Source organism: Geotrypetes seraphini, chromosome 1 (assembly GCF_902459505.1).
Source record: "Geotrypetes seraphini chromosome 1, aGeoSer1.1, whole genome shotgun sequence".
Lineage (NCBI taxonomy): Eukaryota > Metazoa > Chordata > Amphibia > Gymnophiona > Dermophiidae > Geotrypetes > Geotrypetes seraphini.
Window position 1 is genome coordinate 469,903,783 of NC_047084.1, and position 6,000 is coordinate 469,909,782.

The following is a 6,000-nucleotide window of genomic DNA, read 5'->3' on the forward strand; positions in this document are numbered from 1 at the left end:
AGAGCTAGAATTTAATAGAGAGGAAAGTCCTTTTTATTTATACCACAGCGCCAGTGTGGGTAGGAGAGGGCAAAGGGGGTGGAGTGGGTGAAGAGGCTATAAAGTAAACCCACCAGGATGTTTGAAAAAAACACCCAATTGGGCAGGAAAATTAAATTGAATCAAAAAATCGATTCAATAGGCTGAACCGAATCAAAATTTTTTTTCCTGAATTGGGAAGTTCTACTCAGTGCTGCTTCCTTGAACCCAAGGGAGTAAAAGTAGGCAGTCGGACCTCCTGGTTGATGTGGAAACAAGATACCACTTTCAAGAGAAAGGAAACATGCTGGAATCCATATTCCAAAGAAAAGAACCTAATCTAATCTAATAAAGCCTGAAGTTCAGAAACCCTGTGGACTGAAGTTATAGCCAGTAGGAAAACTGTCTTAATAGTGAGATCCACCAAGGACACCGGTTCTAGAGGCTCATAGGTCATCCAAGTCAGCGACCAGAGAACCAGATTGAGATTCCAAATCATACAGGGTAACCACAGTGGGGGACGAAGCCACAATGTACCTCTAAGAAATCTGAAAACATCTAGATGAGCAGCCAAAGAGCCTCTCAGAGGCTTAGGACCAAAACAAGAAAGACTGGCAATATGAACCCTCAAGGAGCCGACGGCCAGACCCTTTTCCAGCCTGTCTGAAAGGAATGTGACAATCAGTCAAACCGACGGCAAGGTCTGGATGCACCAAGATTGATAACATCGCCAAACCTTCGCATAGGCTGCCACAGACCACTTTTTTGCTGTGCAAGAAAGTAGCTATCAATCCTGAAGAGTAGTCTCTGCAAACTAATGCTGCATGCTCGAGAGCCAGGCCATAAGACTAAAGTGGTCTGAATCCTGGAGCATAATTGGGCCCTGTGTAAGGAGAAGAGGATAGTAGGGAAGCCTGAGTACCTTATCTTGCTGTAAATAAACCAGGTTGACATACCATGGCCGTCTTGGCCAGTCGGGCGCCACCAAAAAATCATCCAACTTCTGTCCACCTTGATCCATCTCAGCACGTGGCCTATCATGGGCCATGGAGGGAAGACATAAAGAAGACCCTACCGTGGCCATGGCTGCACCGGCACACTGATCTGCCTTTTTGTTGGCCGCCGACACCATAAGTTTGAACGTTGAACGACCCCACTGCTTCACTATGCAGTTGAAGGCTTTCTGACAGGAACCATTCCCCCAGATCCATACCACCCGAGTAAAGAGCTGGAATCCATTGTCAGGAACACACAGTGTGAGATCCAGAGGGGAAGACTCTGGGACAGGGATAGAGGAGTCAACCACCAGGTCACATTGTTCCAAGCCTCCACCGTCCAAGGGAGCTGGGCATATAGTAGATCCCTCTTGCGGACTCCAACGGGAAATAAGCACATCCTGTAGTGGGCACAGATGGGTCCTCACCCAGGGAACCACATAGATGGTTGCAATCATGGACACCAGGACCTGCAGGTACTGCCAGGCAGTTGGCGCAGGAGTTTTCAGGAAAGTATGTACTAGCTGGCAAAGTTTCCTGGCCCAAGTCGTGCAGAAAAACCTTGTTCTGTCCTGTGGCAAAGCAGACTCCCAGATATTCCAAGTCAAGACTCAGAACAAGCTGGCTCTTTCAAAAGTTGATAACCTGGCCTAGATATTGAATCAGCTGAACTATTTGGCAAACCACCTAATTCCCCTTGGACTCTGACTGAGCTCTGATTTGCCAGTCATCCATGTACGGATGAACTTGAATTCTGAATTTCCGTAAGTGGGCCGCCATATGACCATCACCTTAGTGAATGTCTTGAGCACCATCACCAACCCAAAGGGCAAGGCCGCAAATTGGAAGTGCTGCTGCAGAACATGGAACCTCATATATTTCCTGTGTTTTGAAAAAATAGGGATATGAAGATAAGCTTCCATCAAGCCCAGGGAAGCAAAGAATTCCCCAGGAGCCACCAAGGTGATCAAAGAACGCACAGTTTCCATCCTGAAGCAGGGGACCGCTTTGAGGTCCTAGACTGGTCTCCAGTCTTTGGAGCTTCTATTTGGCATGATGAAGTATATCGAGTATCTGCCGGAGCCTGAATTGTGCTCTGGAATGGGTTCCATGGCCGCAGTGTCCAGAAACCTTTGGACTGTGGACTCCACCCAGGCTGCCTTGTCTCGTTTCCCACCGAGCTCTCCTTAGGCTGTGGGAACTGTGATCCACCAAACTGCTGTTCAGCTGACTTCCTCCTGCAACTGAAGGCCCACTCCCGTGCCAGGTGCCCTCCCCCCCAAATATCCTCTACTCTCATCCTTCCCCCACGCTCCAAAAAAAGGCAGGAGGGATGTCCATTCCCTCTTGCCACCAGAGGTCCCCTGCCACCCTCCGACCCTCCACCATGTACCTTCTCAGAGATGTTGGAGCAGGATGGAAGCTCAGTCTGTCCTGCTCGTAGGCTTACCGCTTCCAAATGGCGGGGCTTTCCCACCCTGGTGCATCATATAATGCATGGGGAGGGCCTAAGGCCCTGATTGGCTTAGATGCCTAAGACCCCACCTCCAGGTCATTATGCTTGTAACTGCACATTAATGCTAATTAGAACTACCACCCCAATTCTTAGTGGTTATTTTTATTTTTGTTTATGCCAATTACCACCTAAATTCCCAATTAACTTATGCATATAACTGCCATTATTTTGTAAACTGTGCACACAATTTGGTGTACTAACCACAAAAATGTGCCTGCAAGATTATAGAAAGGAGGGCGTAAATGTTCATTAGCGTACAAGATATTTTGATCAATGGCACTGATGAATGATGAACAAAGTTGTACACCAACATTTTCATTGGATATCATGCTGTCCATAGCCCCTCATCACATTGTTTCTCACCTTGCTCACCTCTCCCTTTTCCTGTGGGACTGTCATCCGAATGCTTTCATCTTTCACTTAAATATACTGATATTTCTCAACATTTGCTTATATCTGATCTGAAGAAGGGTTACCTTTAAAAGTTTGTCCAATTAAAAAAGGTATCACCTTCTCTATGTTTTGTTCTATTTCTATATATTACCATTATCCCCACCCCTTATTACAAAACTGCGCTAGTGTCTGCCCCTGCAGTAACTTCCCCAAAGAGATTTAAAGGTCGTCGGGGCTTTTGTTGTGCAGCAGCTTTTACTAGGAGATTCAATAAAATTTGTGTAAAAGTATAGTGCCTTCCAAATCCCTCCACACCTACATTATTGCATGACAACACCCAAATATGCCTTGCCTTCACTTGTACTTTCAGAGAGCAACAACCTGCCAAACTTGTTCATAGTGAACAGATGTGTAGTTATGCAACAAGTCTTTAGTTATGCCATTCTGTTATAACTAGAAAGAACTACAGTATTACAAAAATTCTGTCTCCCCCCCTACAGTATTACAAAAATTATGTCTCCCCCCCTACAGTATTACAAAAATTATGTCTCCCCCCCTACAGTATTACAAAAATTCTGTCTCCCCCCCCTACAGTATTACAAAAATTCTGTCTCCCCCCCTACAGTATTACAAAAATTCTGTCTCCCCCCCCTACGGTATTACAAAAATTATGTCTCCCCCCCTACAGTATTACAAAAATTATGTCTCCCCCCCCCTACAGTATTACAAAAATTCTGTCTCCCCCCCCCTACAGTATTACAAAAATTCTGTCTCACCTCTTCCCCCCCCCCCCCCCCTCTCCCTAGTAAGCATACAGATTTCATTCAGTACAAATAGCTACCTTGGTACACAAATTTGCAAACCTAAGCGTTATTCACATCTAGAATCAAGATTCCATAGCAAACATATTTCTCTACAACGAGCCGACTGGTATGAAATGGCACAGCCCTCTCTGCAGGGTGAGGTCTGAAGGCCACAGAGTATATGTGTCATAGGCAGTTGGAAAAAAAAAAATAAATCAACCCAGCAATTTTAAAAACAGGAATTATCTGAAATTTCCAAACATGGAGATGTTGCATTCTGTCCTATGACTCATAACTTTAACTGTAACTATTTTTTCCAACAGTTCACATCCTCCAAAATATAATAATAAAGATAAGATTTAAATCAAATTTCTTTTTAAGCATATTCTATCCAATTAAGGTTTCCTGAGACTTTATCTGAATAGCTTATTTCACAGATCTAGCAAGATTTTATGTAAAGGGTTCCACCCTTTTTTTCTTCCGGACCTAGGAAAGAAACCCAGGCAGGGAACTGTGTGCCATCCCATGCAGGCAATGAATCAACAGTATCTTACAAATAGCAAAAGCAGGCCACAGTGCAGAGAAAAGAAAAGAATCAATAAATAGCACTTACCACTGTTCTAAACTACACAGGAAATACTGCTCTGAAAGCTGCCGAGTGAAGAGCTATGCCTTAGGCTTGTGATTTTTTTTATAAAGTGTTTCAGAAACCACACCTAGCAACTGAAGTAAGACTGGCTGTGTTTTCGTCAGAGGACAGGAATCTGCAGCTTTCCCTAGGAAACGCCTCTCGAGCGAGCCTATTAACTAATAACAAGAGTTTTGACCCGTTTCCAAGGTGTTCTGCTTTTTACCATCTCCTAAAAAAATAAAAGCTACAGGAACTGATTTATAATGAGGAGGAGAGTGAGCAAGACAGTCTTTGCATGCATTTATATATTTCTTGTGTTTATTCAAAATGTGGACAAGAAGCATGGAGAGTGAATGCTTCATGATGGAAGGATGCCCTTGGGTGAACCCTGGGACCGTCTATAAATGTCAAAAACGTACAGCGCTGCGTACGCCTTTCAGTGCTATATCAGTGATAAACAGTAGTACTGTAGTAACTTGGGAAAATTAATTTTGAAAGTTGCACTCGCAGAAGTTTCAAATTAGTTTAGTTTACATATACTGTATGTCAGAAACTACAAATCTGAGTCACAGCCTATAATTGAATTGAAATAATCTAATAATATTGAGGTCTGCCCCTTTAAACAACTTTGAGTGCTGGGAGGGGGGATTCAGCAGCATTTCACTGAGCACTGCCACTGAACATCTCCTCCATTTGTCATTGCCCTGCTGGGCTGTGCATGGGCAGAGTTAGGATGTAGCCTTATTTGACAGATTTATCACCTAAACAGTAACTACACCAAACACTAAATCCAATTCTATTACTTCTAATATGTCCACTCTTGCGTATAAGTCTGTAATTTTTAATAAACTGTATATTATAATTCGCTACATTTTAAGATTCTGCATACTGTAATTCGCTGATTGTCCAGCTCTCTTCAATGTGAAACGCCTAGAAGTCACACGATTATGGCGGTATAGAAGAATAAAGTTATTGTTATTGTTATTGTTATTATCTGGTTTGCTGCAATATTTGGACCGGATTCTCAAAACTCGCTGGTTAAATCTGGCGAATCAATATAGTGGCCGCAGTGGGAGCGATTTTTATTTTACAGGCAATTCTCAGCATAATAGCATGCAAATTATATGCACACTATTTATGCGGAGAATTGCCAGTAAAAAACAGGAGGAACTGTGCCTGGAGCTTGTTCAGAAGAGCAATCACAAAGTACAGCTCTTCCCTTCTGACAAAGCTGCTCTCCCTGCTCCAATCAACCGAGCAGCAGGTCTCTCCAAGTCCTTCCGGCTCGGCTGATTGACCAGCAGGGAGAGCAGCAGAGGGAAATGTTCCACCTTCCACCGACACCTCTCCTCGTCTGCTACTGCCCATCCCCCAACACCCTGTACAAGATAGGCAGGAGGGATGCCCCACTCTCTCCTGCCATGGGGTCCCCCCGCCCCCAACCCCCCAGTAGGAGGGATGCTCACTTCCTCCCATTGCTGTGGTTCCCTACCTTCTGAGAACCTCCAGCCTCTCGTAACTCTCCAACCAAGGCTGGTTGGAGGGATGCCTCTCCCTCCGGCCGACAGGCCCACCTCTTCAAAATGGTGGGCTTTTCCCTTCCCAGTGCATCCTGGCATGCAACATAGGGAGGCCTAAGGCTCT

General features: G+C 44.6%; 1 protein-coding gene across 1 annotated transcript in view; it reads right to left on the bottom strand.

Moving 5' to 3' along the window:
* Positions 1–4,488, bottom strand: part of LOC117350295 (annexin A1-like) — a 105,827-nt gene extending 101,339 nt beyond the window's left edge. Inside the window, exon 1 of the mRNA XM_033924533.1 lies at positions 4,339–4,488. The gene's annotated coding sequence lies outside the window, so the exon portion shown is untranslated. The remainder of the gene's footprint in view (positions 1–4,338) is intronic.
* Between the last annotated feature and the right edge of the window lie 1,512 nt (positions 4,489–6,000).